The following is a 24,874-nucleotide window of genomic DNA, read 5'->3' on the forward strand; positions in this document are numbered from 1 at the left end:
ACTGTGTGCTGAAGACCTGGGGGTACAGGGAAGGATTGCATGCAGGGGATTGTAACTATGGCAATGAGACGATGTATGATAGAATGAATGTAAAACTAATGTTCTCCCATGTAAACTATCACATAACTCACAATAAAACATTTAAGAAAAAAAAATGCCATTGTTCTCAATAAACTTTTTGAAACCTCATATGAGCACGTGTTTATGTGTGTGTGAACACACAAGTATTAAAAACAAAAGACACACCAAAAATAAACCGTCATTGAGTTGATTGAGTAGATTCTAACTCATGGCGACCCTATGTATGTCAGACTAGAACTGTGTCTGACAGTTTTCAGTGGCTGAGTTTTCTGGAAACAAATCACCAGAAATTTCTCCTGAGGTGCAACCACCAACCTTGCGTTAAATGCCAAGCATTTAACTGTTTGTACATCTACAAGAGAGTTTTTAAAAGCTTATAGAACTAAATTTCATTTTCTTTTCATTCCATTTTTCTAAGAACTTTTTGAAGTCTCTGCACAGGATAATGCACTGGACCTCAAAGGTCAGTTTCAATCACAAGGTCAGCAATTCAAATTCACTAGTTGCTCCTCAAAAACCCTATATAGGATGGCTATGAGACAGAACCTACTTCACAGCACTTAACAAAAACAACATACATTCAGATTTTTAACTGAGATCTTAAAAACTTATTTTTGCATAAGGCATTCTGTAGCTTAGTTGTAATTTAAGACCAAAAAAGTGTGTTACTAATGACTCCAATTAAATGCAAAACAGTCAAAGGAAAAGCAAACTGCTGAAGGTAATTAGGGGAAAGATGCCTAGATACAGAACCAAGACAGATTCATTTCAAATTCCCCTTATCTTTCAATTGAAGTTACAAGAAAACCAGTATTTGAAATTAATGGCACAATACCATGTTCTAGATTTGGGTTTCCATGTATATATAGCATATGGGAAGTCTAGACTAAGACAAAGGTCTACTTCTGAAAATAAGCAAATGAAACCCTACGAATCACAAAAGAATAGTCTGATGTGCTGCTGGAAGGTGAGTCCCCTAGGTTGGAATGCACTCAAAATACACAATGGCTACAACAATACACAAGAATATCAAAAACCATGAAGATGCTGCAAGATCAGACAATGTTTTTGTCTTGTACCTGGGATAGCCATAAACTGGAGCAGACTCAGCAGTAACTAATAACAATGTACAGGAAATCACCCTACTTTACAGGAATGAGTAAACCGATGGTGTTGGGAAAGATATTTTCTTTAGGCTGTTGTTGTTAAGTGCTGTTGGAGTCAGTTCCTACTTATAGAGAACCTGCCTCGGGTTTCTGAGAAGAGGCTAGTGGGTTTGAATCTCTGGCCTTGCATTATCCTGCAGTTCCACATCAGGACTCCTAAAGTTATAAAATATAAGGCATCACTTTCAAAGAATTCTGTTTAGCATTAATTTTATACACAAATATTAACAGAAAAGTAAAATGCCAAATAAAGTGTCAAAATATACTACTCAAATATCCTTTGATTTTAAAAATTCAGGAAACTACAGAAAATCAGAATGAATCTAAATATGGAGGTGTGAGTATAGGTCTAGGGTAAGGAACTTTTTTCCTGCCAAAATTTATAACATCATTCATGAGTCATACAAAAATATCAACTTAAAAAAATTACCCTGCTATATTTGGTCAAACATTTAATTAAATCACCCGTAATGGAAGTCTAAGGAGCTCTGGTAGTGTAGTGGTTACAAGTCAGGCTACTAAGCTCAAGATCAGCAGTTCGAAACTACCAGCTGCTCCATGAGAGAAAGATGAGGTTTTCTGCCCCAGTAAAGATTTACAGCCTCAGAAACCCTATGCAGGTTGACTGTGAGTCACAACCAAGTCCATGGCACATAACCACCACCAGCAATGGGAGTTCAGGTATGGTGCTGCAGGATAATGCACTGGACAAAGTCAGTTTAAATTGCAAAGTCAGTGGTTCAAACTCACCAGCTGCTCCTTGGAAACCCTATACAGTAACCCTATTCACTCACTATGAATCAGCACCGACTCAATTGCACTTAACAACAACGTGATGGCTCGAAATGTGGTTGTCTTGGCACATCCAGACCAAATGATTTCACAGGCCTTATACGGTTCATGGGGTCCTAGTGTAGCACTGTGGGTTATAGCACCGGACCACAAGGATGGCTTGAACCACAAGGTCGGCAGTTCAAATTCACCAGCCTCTCCTCGGAAACCCTATACAAGGTTACTACTACGAGTTGGAATGGACTCAAAAGCACTTAGCAACAATATGGCCCATGGGCCACACGTTCCCCATCCCTGGTATGTCATTGTTGTTAGCGCCATCAAGTCAGTTCTAGCTCCTAGTAACTTTGCATAGGTTTCCAAGAAATGACTGGTGATTTTGAACCACCAATCTTGAGGTTCAAACCGACCTTAAGGTTGAATGCTTATCCTACATCGCCACCCAGGACTCCATACCACTGGTATTGTTGGTCTTCGAGTAGGTTCCAATCCAATAGCAATCTTGTATAGGTTTTCTAAAGAGAGAATGGTAAGCTTGAACCTTGCAGTTCAAAGTGACTTTTCGGTCCAATGCATTAACCCACAGTGCCACACCAGGACAAGTAAGATTAACTCATTTAAATAGCATTTGTTTAAAAACAATAGTCTAACTCTAGAAAATTACTCTAAAAGAAGTGCTTCCCAAACACAGCCATGCTTCAAGGTGTATGTATGAGTGTGTAAAAATCCCCTGCTCCTTGTAATTATTTTGCTTTTGTTTATGCTTTAAATTATGTAAGGGAAGGAAGAAAAGTACACCTCAGATGATTATGTATACATTATGCAGCTGATGAACTATGTATGCATCCTATACTTAATCACTCTTACCCCACATCCTCACACAATATCATTTTATCTCTGTGAAATTACTAACTAAATTTTCTTCAAAAGATACTTGTTGCTAAAAGTAAAACATTACAATTCCACTAGCCCTATATTAAGAGATCTGTCTAAATTGTGAGAAGCCCTGGAGGCACAGTGGTCAAGGGACTGACTACTAACTAAAAGTTGGTGGTTCAAACCCACCAGCCACTCCAGGACAAAGAGACGTGGAAGTCTAGATTACAGCCTTAAGGGCTGCCTGAGGTAGTTCTGCTCTGTCCTATAGGGTCACTATAAGAATTGACTCAACAGCAATGGATTTGGTTTGGTTTTTTAAGGCATGCTACTTTTTCTGAATGGAAACATTAAAATGTGTTCATTAATTTGGATTTCAAATTATACCCATATTCCTAAACACGGTAAATAATAGTGTCTGCCCTAAACAAGAAATAGAATAATTTATATGCATTCCCCAAATGTTCTGATTAAGTATTAATTGTTGTTGTTGTAAAGTGCCATCAAGAAGTTCCGACTCACAGTGACCCTGTATGAGGTTTTCCAGGAGTCCTGGTGTGGTGCTGCAGGAGAATGCACTAGACCGCAAGGTCATTTTGAACCTCAGGGTCGGAAGGTAAAACCCACCAGCCGCTCTTCAGAAACCCTATACAGGGTTGTAGCTATGAGTCAGAACAGACTCGCCAGCACTTAACAACAACAAAATGAGCAGCTGATGGGCTTGAACTGCTAACTTTGTGGTTAGCAATCTACTGCCTATCCTACAGTGCCACACATTTAGGCCACTAGAGTTGTCACCAATCCATACTATTACAGCCAACAGAGAGAGCCTTCCCCTAGAGCTGGCACCCTGAAATTATACTTCTAACCTCCTAAACTGTGAAAAAATAAATGTTCATTAAAGCCACCCACTAGATTTCTGTTATAGCAATACAAGATAATTAAGGCATTGTTGTCAGGTGCCATCGAGTCGGAACCGACTCATAGCGACCCCATGCACAGCACAACGAAACAATGTCCGATCCTGGGCCAACCTCACTACCGCTGCCACACTTGAGTCCATCAATGATGCCACCTGGCCAATCCATCCCGTAAAGGGCCTCCCCCTTTTTCTCTAACCCTCCACCTTACCCAGCATGACATCCTTCTCCAACAACTGTTCCCTCCAGAAAATATGTCCAAAGTATGAGAGACGAAGCTTAGCCATCTTGGCCTCCAAGGAGGACACTGGCTGCACTTCTTCCAAAACAGATCTATTGGTTCTTTTGGCAGTCCATGGCACTCTCAGTATTCTCCTCCAACACCACAACTCAAAGGCATCAATTCTCCTACGATCTTCCTTATTCACTGTCCAGCTTTCGCATCCATATGAGGTTATTGAAAATACCATGGCTTGGGTCAGGCGCACCTTAGTCCTCAAGCTGACATCTCTGCTCTTCAACACTTTAAAAAGTTCCTGTGCAGCAGATTTGCCCAATGCAATATGTCGTCTGATCTCTTGACTGCTGCTTCCACGAGTGTTGATAGTTAATCCAAGAAGAATGAAGTCCTTGACAACTTCAATCTTTTCTCCATTGATAAGAATGTTGTTTATTGGTCCAGTGGTGAGGATTTTTGTTTTCTTGACATTGAGATGCAATCCATACAGAAGGCTGTGCTCTTTGATCTTCATCAGTAAATGTTTCAATGCATATATCTACCAAATTCTTCATCATTTGTTTTCCTCACACAAGTTTTTCATAACCAATTCAAATTCACCTCATCACTTCCTCTAGCACTATTATCTACAATACGGACTACATTATCATGAACTTCAGTTGCTGACTTACTCCATATATACACCTAAACACTACTGGCAGTGACCAAACATGTCAAATGTAATGTCATGAAAAAGGCAGAGTTGTAAAAACTAATGCTAACTTCGTAATTACAAATATGGAATGATGTTGTGTACCATGAAGTTAGTTCCTACTCATAAAGATCTTGTACAGGGTTTTTCCTAGAACAGCTGAAGGGTTTGAATTGCTGACCTTGCAGTTACCAGTCCAATGCTTATCCAACAGCACCACACCAGGGCTCAAATACAGGATGATACGGGTATTATACAGAATTACAAATGTACACCAAATACTAACAAATATTGATCAGATAAAGTAAAATGAGTAGTATATTTGTGAAAGCTACTATGAAAAGGAAAATGACTTTTTTTATGTACAGTGTTTAGTTGCATGACTAAATACAGGTAGTCTCTGACTTATGACATAGTCAGGTTAGTCAGGTTATGAAACCCTCCCCCCCTTCCGCACTACATACAATGTTACAGCTTGAAAATTGATATTGCTGATGTAGAACAGCCCCTAGATCATGAAGACCGGAAATTGACAGACCAGGACTTGAAGAATTTTGGAGAAAAGAAACACTGAAGAAAAGAGAAATAATGAGGAAGCGAATGGAAAGTTGTTGAAAAACTCCAAAAAGACAACTCTCCCTAGTGTTCTGATAGAAATGCAATACCCATTCCCAGGGATAATCCAGATGACCCAGAACCTTGCACAGTGGAGTTATGATCCCAACAGACAAAATATCAGGGTCATTGAACTGTTCTTCATCCTTGGAGCAAATTTTAATAATGTATACTTTTATATATGTATTAAAAATATACCTACAAGTTTATTTATAATGTTTCCAACCCCAAAAGACAAATAAAGATCAGATTTCTAAAGATACTGATAAAAAAGGCAATAATGATGAAAACTTGTTTTTAAAATGACGTACAGAAAGGCCCCAGATTATGAATGAGATCTGCTCTTAACTGTGTCTTTAAGAATTTGTAGAGTGTTGGAACAGATGCACAAGGTTCTTATTTAGCCTTATTTTAGTGCAAGAAACAGCTCAAAGCCTTTCAATGATTTAAAAGCTGCATGTGCCGCAAATGAAAATGACTGTGATAAAAGAATTTGTTGCCAGTAGGGATGATTCGGAGTCCTGGTGTGTGATGCTGTAGGATAAGAACTGGACTGTAAGGTCAGTTTGAACCAAAAGGTCAGCAGCTCAAACTCACCAGCTGCTCCTCAGGAAACCCTGTATCGGGTCGCTATGAATCAGAACTGAGTCAATGGAACTTAACAACAGTGGATGTTCCAATCAGTTCAAGCTGTTCTTGCTGGGAGAAAGAGGAGATTTTCTGTTCCCATAACGATTTATAGCCTCAGAAACCCAATACAGGGTCCCTATGAGTCATAACGATTCAAGGCACTAACAACAACTTGTCCTCACAATATAACATTAAAGCTGAGCCACGAAGGTACTGCTCTCAAAAGTGGTGGCACCCCACTCAAAGATGGCAGCTTAGTACACCATTTAGAATGTGTATGGCTCTCCAGAGTCTTGCCAATAATCCAATCTCATGCATCAGGGCTCACTAAGTTTCTTCCAAGGCTCCAGTTTCAGGCTTCAATCCTAAATTTTCCCTATGTCGAATCACCCAAATTGTAAAAATCTGGTCTGTTCGAACCAGTTCAAAGTCCTGCATTAAAGGACAAGTAAATGGGACATACGTAACTCAGGGACTGCCTATATTCAACTTAAGTCAGAACCAACCCCATCATGAAGTCCCATCATAAATTAGGTAATACCTGTAAAGAAGTTCCTCTTAATTGTTCTTCCATACAGAGTGGTCCTGGTGTGGCACTGTAGGATAAGCACTTTGCTAATGGCAAAGAAAGCCATTCAAACCCAGCAGTGGCTCTTCTGAAGCCCCAGACAGAGTTGCTAATGAGTGAGAACCAACTTAGGGCACTAAACAAGAAGAGCAGTGGTTCTCAAGCTCCCCATGCTTTCGCCAGTGTATACATGAGGCTCACATGGGACAGCTAGCAGAAATCTCACCTCTTTTCTCCCTTCACAAAAATAGGAATTAAAGTTCTATTAAAATGGATAGTGGCTTTACAAAGCCAACCTAAATTTTCTTCAATTAGCATTAACTAGTATACTGACAATATACCTTTCACCCGGCTAAGGGCAACCTTATTGAAAACCACTGCCCCACAAGTTGTTGTTGTTGTTATGTGCCTTGGAGTCGATTCCAACTCATAGCGACCCTGTACAGGGTTTCTGAGGCTGTAAATCTTTACGGGAGCAGAAAGCCTGGTCTTTCTCCCGCAGAACAGCTGGTAGTTTCGAACCGCTGACCCTTAGATTCATAGCCCAATTCGTAACCACTATGCTACCAGAGCTCCTTGCCCCACAAGTTAGATACCTTTAATAATTGTGTATCACACCTCAATCTTTTCTTCTGTTAAACTAATTTGTTCCTATCATGTTACTAAGGAGCTCAGTCCCATAGGGATCCTGAAAAAAGGCCTGAACGGGGATTGTGGGGCAGGACAAGCAGACAAAAAAAGGAAATAAGCCAAAAATTAAATCCTAAATTCCATCAGAGCTCGGACAACAACAACACGGAACACCAGGCCAAGAGGGCTCACAAGATAGTGTTGGAACTCTGAAACAAATATAAAGCTATGTTTGGAGGATTGGAGGGTTTAAAGCTGGAGAATTGTAAGGGAATCCAGAAATCCACTGTATTCTGGATCAAGACTCTCAGCTGTTCCAGGAGCCGCCATCTTGGGAGAGAACATCTTGATTGTATTAGGATTGATAGCATCAGGACAGAACATCTTGATTGTATCTTGATTGCATCAGAATTGACATCGAAATTTAAAGTGACAGTATCAACATAAAACCAAACGGCCACCACTCGTCTGTTGTGCTGTGGTGGCTTGAGTTGCTGTGATTCTGAGGGCTATGCCACCAGTATTTTAAATAACCGGCAGGGTCACCCATGGTGGGCAGGTTTCAGATGAGCTTCCAGGCAAAGACAGACTAGGAAGAAAGAGTGACAAACTACTTTCGAATCGTTAGTCACTGAAAACTCTATGAATAGCAGAGAAACATTGTAAGATACAGGACCGGAATGTGGGAAGGCACTCAGAATGAGACTGGGGGAAAAAATGCCTCCTCAAAGTAGAGTTGACCATGATGACGTGAATAGAGTTATGCTCGGGGAAGAAGAGCACACAGAATCTTAATTTACTGATGGGCCACAACTCAAGATGAAGAGAAACAGCTGTAAACATCCACTGAAAATCAGAACGTGGAATGTACAAAGTATGAATCTGGGAAAATTGGAAGTTGTCAAAAATGAAATGGAAAGCATCAACATCGATTATTTTATTAGGCATTAGTGAGCTGAAATGGACTGGTATTGGCCATTTTGAATCTGATAACCACATGGTTTACTATTGGCAGGGAATGACAAATTGAAAAGGAATGGTGTTGCATTCATCGTCAAAAAGAAAATATCCAGATCAGTCATGAGGTACAATGCTGTAAGTGATAGTATAATATCCATGCGCCTACAGGGAAGCCCAGTTAATACCACTATTATTCAAATTTATATACCAACCACTACAGCCAGTGAAGATGAAATAGAAGAATTCTACCAACTTCTTCAATCTGAAACACAGTAAACATGCAATCAAGATGTATTGCTCATTACTGGTGACTGGAATGCAAAGGTTGGGAGCAAAGAGCAAGGACCAGTAGTTTGAAAATTTGGACTTGGTGATAGAAATGATGCTAGAGAACGAATGACAGATTTCTGCAAGACAAATGATTTATTTCAAATACCTTCTTTAGACAGCATAAGAGATGACTATACACATGGACCTTGCCAGATGGAACACACAGAATTCAAATTGACTACATCTGTGGAAAGAGAAAATGGAAAAGCTCCATATCATCAGTGAAAACAAGGCCAGGGGCAGACTGTGGAACAGACCATCAATTACTGACATGTAAATTCAAACTAAAGCTGAAGAAAACGAAAACAAGCCCACGAGAGCCAAAATATGACCTTGAATTTATCCCACTTGAATTTAGAGACCATCTGAAGATCAGATTTGATGCATTAAACACTAAAGACGGAAGACCAGAAGAGTTGTGGGGTGGCATCAAGAACATCATACATAAAGAGAGCAAAAAGTCATTAAGAAGACAAGAAAGAAGGAAAAGGTCAAAATGGATGTCAGAGGAGACTAAAGCAAATAGAAGAATTGAAGAGGTCCAAGAGCTGAACAGAAATTTTCAAAGATCAGCTCAAGAAGACAAAACCAGGTACTATAATAAAATATGCAAAGATTTGGAACTAGAAAACCAAAAGGGAAGAACACGGACAGCATTTCTCAAGCTGGGGGAACTGAAGAAAAAATTCAAGCCTCGACTTTCGTTATTGAAAGATTCTCTGGGCAAATTATTGAATGATGCAGAATGCATCAAGAGAAGATGGAAGGAATACACAGAATCATTGTATCAAAAGGAAAAGGTTAAAATGTTCAACCATTTCAGGAGGTACCATATGAACAAGAGATGTCAGCTTGAGAACTAAGGTGCACCTGACCCAAGCCATGGTGTTTTCAATAACCTCATATGGATGTGAAAGCTGGACAGTGAATAAGGAAGATCGTAGAAGAATTGATGCCTTTGAGTTGTGGTGTTGGAGGAGAATACTAAAAGTGCCATGGACTGCCAAAAGAACCAATAGATCTATTTTGGAAGAAGTGCAGCCAGAGTGCTCCTTGGAGGCCAGGATGGCTAAGCTTCGTCTCTCATACTTTGGACATATTGTCAAGAGAGAACAGTTGCTGGAGAAGGATGTCATGCTGGGTAAGATGGAGGGTTAGAGAAAAAGAGGAAGACCCCCAACGAGATGGATCAGCCAGGTGGCATCATTGATGGTGTCAAGTGTGGCAACAGTGGTGGGGTTGGCCCAGGATCAGACATTGTTTCGTTGTGCTGTGCATGGGGTCGCTATGAGTTGGTTCTGACTTGATGGCACTTGACAACAACAACATAGGGATCCCAAAGCTATAATATTTAAGGGAACAGAACACCAAGATTTTCCACAAAGTGACTGAGGGTTCAAACCATCAACCTTTATTCAGATAGCAAACAGTTAACCATTGAAACACCACTTTTACACTGTTGTTGTTGTTACATGCCATCAAGAAGGCTCTGACTCATAGCGACCCTATGTAAATAGAACAAAATACTTCTAAGTCCTTGCATCATACTCACAACTGTTGTTACCCATGAGCCCACTGTTGCTGCCACAGGGTCAATCCGTCTTATTGGGGGTCTTCCTCTTTTTTGCTGACCCTCCAATTTACCAAGCATAATGTCCTTATCCAGGAGCTGGTCCCTCCTAATAATATGTTTGAAATATGAGAGACAAAGTCTCACCATCGTTGCCTCCAAGGAGTTTGTGGCTGTAACTCTTTCAACACAAACCCTGTTTGTCTTTCTTGAAGTCCCTGTACTTTCAGTGTTTTGCTCCAACACCACTCAAATGCATCTAATCTTCTGTGGTTTTCTTTATTCACTGTTCAACTTTCACATGCATATGAGGACATGGAAAATACCATGGCTTGGGTCAGATGCGCGTTGGTCCTAAAACTGACATCTTTGCTCTTGAACACTTTAAAGAGGTCTTGTGCAACAGATTTACCTAGTGCAATATATCATTTGATTTCATTATTGCTGCTTCCATGAATGTTCATGGTGGAGCCAATCAAAATCAAGTCTTTGACAACTTCAATCTTTTCTCCATTTGTTATGATGTTATTTATTGGTTGAGTTGTGAGGATTTTTGTTTTCTTTACATTGAGATGCAATCCATACTGAAGGCTGTGGTATTTGATGTACCTCAGTAAATATTTAAAGTCCTCGGCTTTCAGCAAGCAAGGTTGTAACATCTGCATAGTGCAGGGTGTTAATGAGTCTTCCTACAGTCTTGATGTCACATTCTTCTTCATGTAATCCAGCTTCTCAGATTATGTGCTCAACATCAAACTGATTAAGTATGGTGAAAGAATACAATCCCGGCGCACACCTTTCTGATTCCAAACCATTCAATATCCACTTGTTCTGTTCATATGACTGTCTCTTGGTCAGTTCCTCATGCGCACAATTCCAATCAGCCCGAAATCAATCACTATGAACAATACTCCATCTAACTGCGAGTTCCAATCACCTAAGAAATCCCTCACTTACTTTGTACTGATAAAATTTATTTTTAAGGGCTTGTCAGATAATGGTTATGCAAATGTTCCAGATTTTGTTGTGGAGCTGTAGGATAAACACCAGACTGATAAACACTGGACTGCTAACCACAAGGTCAGTGACTCAAACCCACAAGCCACTCCTCGGAAACCCTATACAGGGTCGTTATGAGTCAGAACTGACTCAATGGCACTTAACAACAACAATGACACATCTATATCAGAGAGGTGATACCCTTTACCCAAACACTTAAAAAAAAATCGTATTAAACAGGCAATAAATATTTTACTCTGATCAACCATCAATGATCATGGAAGCTGCAGTCAAGAAATCAAAAGATGTATTGCATTAGGCAAATCTGCTGCACAAGACCTCTCTAAAGTGTCGCAGAGCAAAGGTGTCCGTTTGAGGACTAAGGTGCACCTGACCCAAGCCATAGTGTTTTCAATAACCTCATATGGATATGAAAGTTGGATTGTGAATAAAGACGACTGTAAAAGAATTGATGCATTTGAGTTATGGTGTTGGAGGAGAACATTAAAAGTACCACGGACTGCCAAGAACAAACAAATCTAGGTTGGAAGTACAGAATGCTCCTTAGAAGCCAGGATGGCCAGATTTCATTGCTCATACTTTGAGCATATTATCTAGAAGGGCTTGTCCCTGAAGAACGACATCATGATTGGGAAAGTTGAGGGTCAGCAAAAGAAAGGAAGACCCCCTACGAGATAGACTGGCACAGTGGCTGTAGCAATAGGCTCAAGTGTAGCAGCGACTGTGAACTTGACACAAGACCTGGCAGTGTTTTGCTCTGTTATGCATAAGTATGAGCCAATTCGACTGCATCTAACAACAAAAGCAATGATAAATATTAAATCAGCACCTCTCTTTTATGTCAGTGGACATGGCTTAACTTACTCTTTTAAATAGCTGCGACTGTAGGATAAGCACTAGACTACTAACTGCAGCAAGATCAGTGGTTCAGATCCACCAGCCGCTCCTGGGAGAGCCTATATAGGATCGCTATGTGTCAGAACCCACTTAAAGGCACTTAACAACAACAACATACATATGTAATATGGCATGCTATATATTGTTTTCTAGGCAATTATAATTCATAGCAACCCTGTAGTGCAGAGTAGAACTGCCTGCCCTATAGTGGTTACGAATCGGGCTGTGAACCACAAGGTCAGCAGTTCGAAACTACCAGCTATTCCGTGGATGAAAGACGAGGCTTTCTGCTCCTGTAAAGATTTACAACCTCGGAAACCCTGTACAGGGTCGCTATGAGTCGGAACTGACTCCACGGCACATAACAACAACATAGGTTTTCCAAGGCTACCAATGTTTACAGAAGCAGTCTGCCTCATCTTTCTCACAAGTGGCCATTAGGTTTGAAACACTGACCTTTCAATCAGCAGCCAAGTACTTTAACCACTGTGCCACTAAGGCTCCACTTACCAATTATATACCACAATGCACTCATTTCCAAATGGACATTCAGGATGGTCCAACTGTTTTTCTTGCCCTTTCCAACAATGTTCCACTGAACACCTTTGTACAAACATTGAGGGCTGCTGTTTTTGTTTACGCAGAATAGGTAATAAAAGTAAAAGTAACAAAGTCAAAAGAATGTATATTTCAAGTTAGATACTGCTCTAAGTTTACATTCTGAATTGTTGCAGCAACTCTACAAGCAACATAAAAAAACATATTTCTCACTACATCCTCACCATGCTTTAGTGAAGATTTTTTCATTTTGTCAGTTTGATGGAGAAAGTCTCTAACGTAATTTTTATCTGCATTACCCTGATTACCAGGAAAATTCAGCACATTTACCTTTGAGTTTTGGCCACTTATATTTCCCCTTCTATAACTTGCTTTCATATCTATTGGAATCTAAGAAATACAAGTACTAGGGTGAGTCAAAAATTATCTGCCCTCTGGCTATAAAATTTATTTTAATAAACTTTTAAAAAAGACAAATACATCATTTTTCAAAATATTCTCCTCGCTTTTTAATACACTTTGTCCATCTGCCTAACAAGCTTTCATAGTAAAAATATTTTAGGCTGAGCTGCGAGCCACAGATGCACCAGTTGTCTTCACTTCATCAAAGGTGAATCTTTGTCCTCGATGGGCTGCTTTCAGAACAAACAGGTGAAAGACTGATAGACTGAATCTATGGGAGGATGCTCTAACGCCTCAAAATGAAGTTTTTGCAGTGTGTCAACAGTGTTGGCAAAGGTATGTGGACATGCACTGTCAAGCAAGGTCACAAAACCCTTCGATAGCACTCCTGCACTTCATCCACAATTTAGGTTTCAGCTCTTCAGCGAGCATCTCACTGTAATAAGCAAGGATGATTGCTGAACCTTTTTCCTGATAGTGTTCCAATAATGGCCCCAGAAATCAGCTAAAGGTTGACTTTTGAACATTTTCTTGGTCAGCGATTGAAGATATTTCCATTCCGTACTCTGCCATTTACTCTCAGACTCGTAGTGATGAATCCGTGTCTCACCACACCTAATGATTTTAATTTTAAGAAATTTTTACCTTCCTTCAAGTACCAGTCCTAATTGTGTTTGCATATGTTCACTCTTGCACAGCAGTGACCTTGAATGAAAAGTGCTAATTAGTACAGCCAACAGAGTTTAAGTATGATTTTTGACTCACCCTCATACGTTCTACAAGTTTATCATTTATTTTTTTCATATGGTTGTTGTTGTTAGGTGCTGTCCTGCCAATTTTCACCTCATAGCAACCCAGTGTGACAGTAGAACTATCCCATCGGGCTTCCTATGAAGATGGGGCTTTCTGCTCCCACTAACATTTACAGCCTTGGAAATTCTATGAGTCGTTAGGACTGTACAGGATTTAACAATAATCTTGACAAGAACAGATCACCAGGTCTTTTCTCCCACAGAGCTGCTGAGAAGGTGTTAACTGCCAACTTTTCAGTTAGCAGCTGAGTGTTTCATCATTCTATTCTGTACCCAGGGCTTCTTTCCACAGGCATATGACATCTTACATGGCATATTTTCAACCCACCTCCAAAAAATAACAACACATATCTGTATAATATTTGCAAAAACACATCCCCAAATTGTTTCAGAATCACATAACTGAAAGAGGAAACTAAACCTTTTCTTTACATGCCATTGTTATGTTGTTATAAGAGATGCATTTCATTGATAATTTTTTTAAAAAATATACAGAACAATTTATTCTAAGTGAACAACAAAATTACTCATCGCATTAAAACGGCATCAAGAAGAGTAAGAAAATTTTTGTTGTTGTTAAGTGCTGTCAAGATGGTTCTGACCCATAGAGACCCTGTAGAGGGTTTCCGAGGACAGCTGGTAGATTTGAACCAACAACCTTGCAGTTCAAACTGACCTTACGGTCCAGTGTATTATCATGCAGAGCCACACCAGGACTCTAAAATAAGGGCATAAATGTTAGTAATCTCAGCAGGCAGAATTATTTGCACAATAAAAATGCACAAAAGGGTATCAAAAAAGATCAATAGGTTCTACTAACTCTGACTCTACTGGTTACTCATAAATACCAGCTACAGACCTAATTTATCTTCTGCTTAGGAAGGTAAGAAATATGCCACCAAGCAACAATTGTTGTTAAGTGCCGTCGAGTTGGTTCCGATCCATAGCGACCCTGTACAGGGTTTCCAAGGGTGTAAATCTTTACGGGACTAGAAAGCCTCATCTTTCTCCCTCGAACCGCTGACCTTAAGGTTCGCAGCCCAATTCGTAACCACTACGCCACCAGAGCAACAATTAAGAAACTCTCAATCTATCCAGTACTGAAAATTGATTTGCAATGATCCAAAAGGACCTAAATGTCAGTACCAAATATTTTGGAAACATGTAATGTTGAATTAATGAGTACTTGATAAATATTTGTTCATGCAATCAGACATTCCTACAAACTGAACAGTGCTTCTACGAAACAAACCCAGACAGATCTCTATTTTTTTCCCCGCAGTTATACCCATATATGTCTTCACTACTTCAAAAGACCTTTCATACATTTTTTGATACTAACAATCACTTTGGGAGGTAGGCAGGATTCAGTTATTCATGCCAACAAGTTATCTTCCCCATAAACACTGAAGGATACCAAGAAAAGTTTACTCTTAGACCTAATATTCATATATCCCCAAAACAACTAAAGATAAAAATAGTTTTTCTAATTATCTTTAGTTCCAGACATTACACTAGACATCTATTTTCAAAATCCATCCTTTATAGAGAAAATAAGAAATTTCTAAAGTCCATTTTTGGGGTCTTTGGGGTTTCTTGCTGACTAAGGAACATTTTTAGTTGAGAGAAGTGTTTCTTTGTTTTGCTCATATTTTTTGAGGAAGAGAAAGTGGGTGTTGACTGTCCAGATGTAGATGTTCTGAAAATCAATGCAGGGCTCTTGCCTTTGGCTGCAGACATAGCATGATTTTGGTTTGCAGCATTCAGCGTCTTCCTCTCTGGTGTCTTCAGAGTGGGTTTAGTTGAAGGAGTGCTCCTCAATGATGACTGACAGCGACTACTTTTACCTTTATGTCTAACTGTGCTATTGCATGTTTTACAAGTAATCAACAATTCACTTCTGGAGTCTTTGGACTTTTTCACAATTTTTGTTTTCTTTAAAACTGAGTGTATAACTCTTTGCTTCTCGATTAATAAGTTTCTGTACTGTGGGCGTCAGTTTAGGCTTGGGTTTGAGGCACCCTCAAGAGTTATCCAGTACCCGCAACTGGAAATGGTATGGACATGTTTCTTCAAAAGTGTTCTTAGCATAGCAGACAGTGGGCTTGACCTGGACGGCTGGCCTGTAGTTTTCACACCGAAGCCTCAAGATAGTGCTTCTGCTACATCATTGTCAGTGAAACAAGCAGATGCCAGAAACCCAGATCTCTATTCATAACCACACATCACACTTGGTCCTATTATCAATCTGTCTCTTCCACAGGTGTTAAAACACTTGGGAGGGCCTTACACAATGCAAATAGTAAATGAAAAATGAATCAATCAACATGTTCGGAACTTAATACACATCCATAAAAGAAGGAATTTGTAAACGCCTTACTAAAACTTGTTAGCTGCTATGAAGTCAGTCTTTTACTCATGGAGACCCCTATAGGATCAAACTGCTACGATCTGTAGGGTTTTCATTGGTTCACTTTACATAAGTAGACCACCAGGCCTTTCTTCCTGTCTTAGTCTGAAAGTTCTGATGAAATTTGTTCAGCGTCACTACAACACACAAGCCTCCATGGAGAGATGAGTAGTGGCTATCCCTGAGATGCATTAACTGACTAGTGAACCTAGGTCTCCCACATGGAAGACAAGAATTCTACTACTGAACCACACTGCCCTCTTGCTAAAACTGTTATTGTTTAGTGCCATCATGATGGTTCTGACTCATAGCAACCCTATATAGGGTTTCTGAGGAGCAACTGGTGAGTCTGAACCGCCAACCTTGCATTTAGCAAGTCCGGTGCTTATCCTGCAGCACCACACCAGCACTCCTAATAAAAACCTATTGCTGTCTAGATGGGACTGGTGAAAGGAGACGGAGATACGACTCTGTGGTTCAACAGTGAATAACTGCTATTAGGACTGATTGCAAATGTTACAAACATAAAGGTAGACGTTTTCTAACAAAAGGAGGGGAGTGGTTGATCTTGCCATCCAGGAACAGAGGACCCTAGGACCATCAAGGTAGAAGAGCTGAGTACGGGACCCTATACAGAGAGGCAGCAACGGCAGAGATGGAGGCAGACATGACGACATGGAGAGATGGAGCGGCCGGGGACTCTAGACTCTCTAGACTCAAGAGGGAGAGGGGCTGTGTGCTGGTGGCCAGGGGGCTGGCGTGCAGGGTATATGCTTTGGTTGTTTGAATGGTTATATATTCCTGAATACTTTAGTGTACATCCAAAAAAAACAAAAACCAAAGCAGAGGAATTGGAAGCAAAACCTGTTGAATGATGATGCATGGAGGGGAAATCATTGTAATGAAACGAAATACAACCGGATGAATGTAAAGCTGCTCTCCCATGTAAACTATCATTCAATTCACCTTAAAAAAATCTATTGTTGCTAAGAGTCGTCATGTCGGTTCCAACTCATATAGACCCTGAACACAGTTTCTGAACAGCAGCTAGTGGATTTGAACTACCAACTTTGTGGTTCAAAGTCTAGTACTTATTCTACAACATCACACCAGGAATCCAATAAAAAACAAATATACATTAACTTATTTGATATAACTTTTTGTTGTTGTTGTTGTTAAGTGCCATTGAGTCGATTCCGACCCATAGAGACCCTATATAGGGTTTCCAGGGAGAAGCTGGTGAGCTTGAACCACCAACCTTGCAGTTCAAACAACTTTGCAGTCTGATGCATTAGCCCACAGCGCCACACCAGGACTCCTTGATATAACTTGGTAAAGTAAAATAGTGCCCCAGTCACTATAATGTTGTTGTTAAGTGCCACGGAGTTGGTTCCAACTCACAGTGACCCTGTACAGGGTTTCCAAGGCTGTAAATCTTTACGGGAATAGAAAGCCTCATCTTTCTCCCACGGAACAGCTGGTAGTTTCGAACTGCTGACCTTGCGGTTCACAGCCCCATTCGTAACCACTATGCTACCAGAGCTCTCTAGTCACTATAATAATTTGCTTTTAATGAATGTCTCTCAACTCCTAATCAGTACTTTCTTTTCGAAGACTTAAAAATCCTACTTATAAACATTTTATGAGAAATTGTTGTTGTAATGTGCCATCAAGTTGGTTCCAACCCATAATGGCCTTGTATAGGATTTTCAAGGAGCAGCTGGTGAGCTTGCACTTCAAACGGCTTTTCAGTCTGGTGCTTTAGCCCACAGTGCCACACCAGGACTCCTTGCATGAAATTAGACAGCCTTAACAGTCTCCTGTAATTGTGGTTCTCACCCATTTTCTTGAATACACTGAGTGGGTCTATGTTGTTGTTGTTAAGTGCCATCGAGTCGGGTCCGACCCATAGCGACCCTGTACAGGGTTTCCGAGGGTGTAAATCTTTACGGGAGTAGAAAGCCTCATCTTTCTCCCGCGGAGCAGCTGGTAGTTTCGAACCGCTGACCTTAAGGTTCGCAGCCCGATTCGTAACCTCCAAAAATGATAAAAGATTATCTGTGGGATTAGGAGAAGGAAGTTTAAAACTAAGGAATAGGATATTAAAAGTTTGATTCAGCAATACTCCAACATTTAGATGTAAGGTTGATGAGAAACAGGATATCCACAGAGCCAAATTATTATAAGGAAAATATCTTTTTACAGTGTAGAGATCTGACAGTAATACTGTTAAAATCTGACATTATGTGCTTCCTGATATAATGTAATAAAGAGTAAACAGCATCACCTACTAAGTATTATTGTCCAAAGCCTTTAGCCTAATAAACTTTAAAGTCTACCTTCCAATTTAGAAACAAGAAAACACAAGGGCTAATGTTCTAGTGTGGTGCTGCAGGACATGCACTGGCCTGCTAACCTCAAGGTAAGCAGTTCAAACCCACCAGCCACTCCACAGAAACTCCATATACAGGGTTGCTATGAGTCAGACCCAACTCGACATTACTTAACAAGAGAAGAACAAGTAAGTCACAATACAAAAAAACAGCCAGACAAAGCTAGATGCACAACAGTATACAAGACAACTAAACTTACCTTTTCAAAAAATCAGTATCATATAATAGAAAACGCACACACACACACACAGGATTGTTGTACATTTTAAAATTGGACGTACACATCCAATTATTTTGAACAATCATCATTCTGATTCATAATAAAAATGAAGGTAGGAGAAGACATGGAGTTAAGGGGAAAAGAGGTCACTACTGTCAACTGATGGAAGGGACTGCAATCACTGAAATGGAACAAAGTATATTATTTGTTGAACATAAAACTAATGAATTGCTCTATAAACCCTCACTCATTCACAATAAAAATCTCTTTAAAAGATTATTTATGTGTTTCAAAATTATATAAAAGAAATAGAGTATAATGTTATTAGTAGTTGAATATAAGTAGTGGATAAATCATTACACACAGTAATACTTTTTCCATTGTTCTATACATTTTGACATATTTCTTCATGAAATTGGAAGAAACGAACAAGAGGTACAAGACGTTTCCCCACAAGGGATTCCTACTTCCCTTGCCATCTAACAAACCTATTAACACCACTGAGAGTTATCATCTTAACAAGAAAGACATTGCTGCTAATGAACCATACTAGTAACTTCCCCCAAGAGGCACCATAAGTCTCTTGCCACAGAAAATGTTTATGAATAGTATCCTAGATACCTAGAGTTCCAACATCCCAACACACACAAGCACTTCATGTTTATGAAAGACTGGGCTTCAATGCACTAGATACTTGAAGTGCAAGGTCAGTGATTCAAAGTCACCATCCGCTTCTTGAAAACCCTATACAGGGTCGCTATGAGTCAGAACTGGCTTGATGGTACTTAACAATTCCTACCAGCATTGTTTTCTTACTGAGGGAAAAAGAAGAATAAAATTACCTATGGTCTTTCTATTCTGTATATCAACAGTCATCATGCAAATCAACAAGATAAAGGAAATTCCAAGCTGTCAGCTACTTCTGGTTTCAGCCACTGCCAAAGAAAACAATGTCATCTGAAAATAGTATTGAAGATAGGTGAAACAGGCACTTAGCTGTGTGACTGGAGCCTGGGCAAAGATCCTCCTAGCCCACTATCCTGTGCTACACCTCAGAACTTCATGATCTCAGGAAAAGGCAATGACTCCAGGAATTACTCTTACAAGTAAAAATATTCCTCACCTAAGAGGAGTGATTACTAATTTAAACTCTTGCCGAAGTATCTGAAAGGACTATCTGATAACCCAACAAAGCAATGAAAGAATGAGTCAGGAATATTTGATTGAAGAGAGGATACGGGGATGGAGCAACTGGAAAGCAAAGACAAGAACAAACTATTCATCTAGCACTGATAGTGTATAAAGCATTTTCAAATACATAATCTTATTTAATTGTCCTAAAAAGGTGACACACTGTAACTGTTATTCCATTTTACAGATGACGAATAAACTATTTTCTAGATGAAGAGAAGAAGAGCCAATCCAAAAAGAGAAGAAGAGCCAATCCAAAGTTGGTAAGATGGAGTCACTAGTCTTCTCAACTTTCTTCCACAAATTGCATGTTCTAATGATTTTTACAGCATCCTGGTAGCACACACTACCAATTGCTCAGCTACTAACTGAACGGTTGGTGGTTCAAACCCATCCTACACACCACCTAAGAAGCAAGGCCTGACAATCTATTGCCAGAGTTCAGTGCTGTCGGTTCCAAGTCAGAGCGACCCTGTATAGTGTTTCCAAGAAGCAGCTGGTGGGTTTGAATCTAATCTGTAGAAATGTTCAGTTTGACTGACCCCAACCAACCCACTGCTATGCAAGTCCTTTTGTTTCATAGTGACCTTGTACAGGGTTTCCCAGGCTATACATCTTTACAGGATTAGAAAGCCTCTTGTTTCTCCAAAGGAGCTTTGAACTGCTGACAGGGCTCCTTTGGGAACACGCAATGCATTAAAAGATTGTACTATTTCTGGATTGCATCTTAAACACACTTCAAGCCTAGTACTGAATCCACCCCGGAGGGAAACACCTTTCAGCCAAGCAAAAGGCAGACCTATGAAGTAAACAGTAACACTAATAAGGAACATACTCCTCAGAACAATCAGCCAAAGAACAGCATTTGTCCAAAAATGAAGTACAGAAGGCAGGAAGGAGCAGAAAAGATTAATAGAAAAGGGGAACCCAGCAATGACATGGCAAGAGTGCTGTGACATTACAGGGGATTGCAATGAATGTCACAAAACAAAATGCATATAAATTGTTGAATGTGAAACTAATTTGCTATGTAAATGGTACACTCAAACCTCAATATGTTGTTGCTGTTGTTGTTGTTAAGTGCCATTGAGTCCGGCTCCGACCCATAGCGACCCTACATAGGGTTTCCAAGGAGTAGCTGGTGAGCTTGAACTGCCGACTTTGCAATTCAAATGACTTTGCAGTACCGCACATTAATCCACAGCGCCACACCAGGACTCCAACCTCAAAATAATGTTCAAAAAAAGATGGTGTTATTTCAATGACATTCTAGATTTGTCAGTCTCTTGGAAAACTTGGGAAAAAGAAAATGTGGGTCCTCATCCCTATATGGCTAGTTAGTTGCTTTATCCTGTAAACATAGCCTCTGCTTTCCAATGCACTGGCTCTGTTTACCCTCTTATGTTGCCTGCCTTGCCTCTACAGGCATCGGAGTTGGCAAGTCCTACAACAGAAACTTCTAAAACTTTGTCCAATTGGATATTCACTAGGAATACTTAGCACCTCTTCTTCCCATTGGAATGTAAATTCCACGAGAGCAAAGAATGCCTCTGCTTCATTTACCATAGTAACATCAATGTTTACCACCTGATTTGATACTCAAAAGATTTATTTAGTGAATGACTTAGCATGAGTAAATTGGTTCAGCTGTGTTGTACTTTTAATTAATATGTTATAAGTAGTGCTACAGTGATATTTATGAATAAAAATGCTTCAATGTTTTCTCTTTGGGTTGACTACATTTCTACTACACTCTACAAATTCTGAAAAACAGAATTTCATTTTTTTACCACAAACAACAAAATATTTAATTTAATTTAAATATATTAAGATCAATTTGGCTACATCCTGCAAGTCGAATATTTTCATTCTGCTAATAATACTGAGTAAATATTACTTCAAATACAGAATATTTTCTCTTTATCTACTGGAGAAAAATCACTTCCTACACTTAAACAGCATTTTGTTAGCTTTTTCTCTGTGCCAGATCTTATGCACTCTTTTACACTGTTATCTAATTCTCAAAACATCCTGATCTTAACATCACTACTGCAATTTCAAAAATAAAGAGATTTTTATTTTTAAAGGAGAAAATAAGTTCACAGAATCTCACAACTTCTTCAAGATCATCAAATCAATATCAGAGTCAGGATGGCGGCTAGGGTGGAGGTGCAGTGAAGTTCGCCGTCAGCAGTAACACAGAATACCAGGCAAAGCAGATCCAGGGCAGAGCTCCAAAACTCAGAACCACAGAGATAGGAATATTATAAAGGTTGGAAGGTTTATAGCTTGTGGAGTTTGGAGCTGAAGTGAAAAATCGCATACTTTTGAATCTACCAGGCCGGGCTCGGAGGCCTGAGCCGACATCCTGGGCGAGACCAAGCGGAAAGACGCAACAGGGGTAGCAAAAACACCAAGGAAAAACACCGCGGCAACCTTGGGACAAAGGTGGACAATATACTTTGTCAGTTTTGCTTTGTCCTGATTTTCGTTTTTTCTTTGGTATCTGGTAATTGGTGTGCTCACTGTTTGCCCACCTCCGTTCTGGTGAATAGAGGGAGAGCCTGAGCCAAGTGGCCACCCCCACCCTCACCGCTGGTGGGTTCTTCTGCCACACATGCACACAGATACTCAGCCCAAGCAGAGACCCTGAACTTTTAATATCTGTTTCTTTTTTGTTTTGTTTTTTATCACAGGAAAGAGGAAAGGACTGAAGGGAGGGAAAAAGTGTTTAAAGGCAAAACAGGCCAAAGGTTGGATTGGAGCCTGAGGTATAGCATAACAACCAACACTGGCAACTTGGAATCTCTCAGGCAGCATTGAATGCAGGAACTTAAAGAGAGGAAATTAAAGTAGTCATACTCATATTGTTGCTGTTGTTGTTATGTGCCATCGAGTCGGTTCCGACCCATAGCGACCCTGTACAGGGTTTCTGAGGGTGTAAATCTTTACGGGAGTAGAAAGCCTCATCTTTCTCCCGCGGAGCAGCTGGTAGTTTCGAACCGCTGACCTTAAGGTTCACAGCCCGATTCATAACCACTATGCTATATTAAGCTATAGATATATATTTTTTTCCTTCTTTTCCTTCTCTCCCTCCCCTCCCTTTTCTGTGATTAGAGACTGCAGTATTCAGTCTTGTTTTTGTTGGTGCTGCTTTTTAGTCTTTTTTTTTCTTCTTCTTCTTTCTCTCATTTTTTTCTCCCTCTGGTGTTGTTTTGCTGTTATATGTCCCCCCCTTCTACCTTTGGAGGACTCTTTTCTCTCTGTATTACACAAGAAGAGTCAGCAACTGCTGTCATATAGCCAAGACACAATCATACTCTATAAAACACCAAAACCCAGGCAACAACCAATACAAACTGCCATATACCAGGGAAACAGACAACACCTGTGACAGTTACTCTGAGTTAAGCAATAAGAAGAATGAAAAGGGAAGACCACATCCTGATCACATCATACTCCAGGAAGCAATCGGAAAGCATAAAAAATGACCAAAACACATAATTAAGTATTAAGGTCACAGATAAACATAAAACATGTCCAAGAAGCAAAAGCAGATGACCATATCAGCATATGTCCTGAAAAAAAATAAAATGTCTGAGACAAATGATTAGAAGTAGACCTGGACTCCATTCTGGAAAGAGGGCAGGCATTAGAAATGCCTGAGAAAGAATTCAGAAAAATGATTATAAAATGTTTCAAAACACTTTACAATGCAGTTGAGAAAAATAAGGAAGAAGTCAGGAAAGTGCTACAGGAGCAATCAAGTAAGATTAAGATACAGCACTGGAAACAATTCAAAACCTACAGAAAGAGGTCCAAACGATCAATAACAAAATAACAGAAATAGAGAATATTCTGAAAGGGCAGTGGAGTAGAATAGATGAAGATGGACGGCAGAACCAGTGAGCTGGAAGACAAATCTCTCAATACCACTAAGATAGAAGAACAAACACAAAAAAGGATAAAAAAAATTGGGAGAAAGGTCTAAGATTCATGTTAGACAACATGAAGAGGAATAACAAGAATTATCGGCATTCCAGAACATGAAGAATCACACAAGTCCACAGAGGAAATAGTTGAAGAACTGCTGGAAGAAAATTTCTCTAACATCCTGAAAAGTGAAGATAAACATTCAAGAAGCTCAACAAACTCCAGGCAGGGTAGACCCCAAAAGAAAATCACCAATACATATCATAGTCAAGCTCTCCAAACTCAAAGATAAGGAGACACTTCTGAAAACAGCCAGGGAAAACAGAAGTGTCACATAAAAAGTGACTTAAAGCAAGTCAGATTAAGCTTGGATCTCTCAGCATAAACCATGCAAGCAAGAAGGCAGTGGGGAGACATATATAAAACCCTGAAAGAAAAAAATTGACAAGCAAGAATCCTTTATCCTGCACAGCTATCAATCAAATATAATGGTGTAATCAAAACATTCCAGAATAAACAGAAGCTAAGGGATTTTACCAAAGCAAACCCTGCGCTACAAAACATCCTAAAGGGAGTTCTGTGGACTGAGAACCAACAAGAACAGACAACAACTAGAGATTGACATATGTGGCAGCACCTCCCTGAATTAAGTCAACAGAAAGAAGAGTTGTTAACAGAACAAAACTATAAAAACAAACTCAGAGAACCTGGGAGGTCAGTCTCTGATCAAAACAAGTACAATTTAAAAGAAGGTAAACACGTAGGAACAGAGATCCAGATAGTGAGAAGGGACAACTGAACAAGATGAAATTACCATAAGAAATATCTATGCTCCCAATGAAAATATATAAAACAAATTCTAATAGATTTGAAAAAAGAAATAGATGAATCTACAATAATAGTGGGTGATTTTAATACACCGCTTTCAAAAATGGATAGAACAACCAGAAAGAAACTTGACAAAGACACAG

The 24,874-nt window shown here is 39.7% G+C and overlaps 1 protein-coding gene and 2 pseudogenes across 1 annotated transcript in view; 1 reads left to right on the top strand and 2 right to left on the bottom strand.

Annotated features, from left to right (window-relative positions):
• BMP2K (BMP2 inducible kinase) overlaps positions 1-24,874 on the bottom strand; it is a 187,559-nt gene that overhangs the window by 121,199 nt on the left and 41,486 nt on the right. The window lies entirely within an intron of this gene.
• Positions 15,271-19,293, bottom strand: LOC102838147 (annotated as a pseudogene).
• Positions 19,861-24,874, top strand: part of LOC102838521 — a 21,108-nt pseudogene continuing 16,094 nt past the window's right edge.

This window comes from Chrysochloris asiatica, unplaced genomic scaffold, assembly GCF_000296735.1.
Source record: "Chrysochloris asiatica unplaced genomic scaffold, ChrAsi1.0 scaffold00214, whole genome shotgun sequence".
NCBI classification, from domain to species: Eukaryota; Metazoa; Chordata; class Mammalia; order Afrosoricida; family Chrysochloridae; genus Chrysochloris; species Chrysochloris asiatica.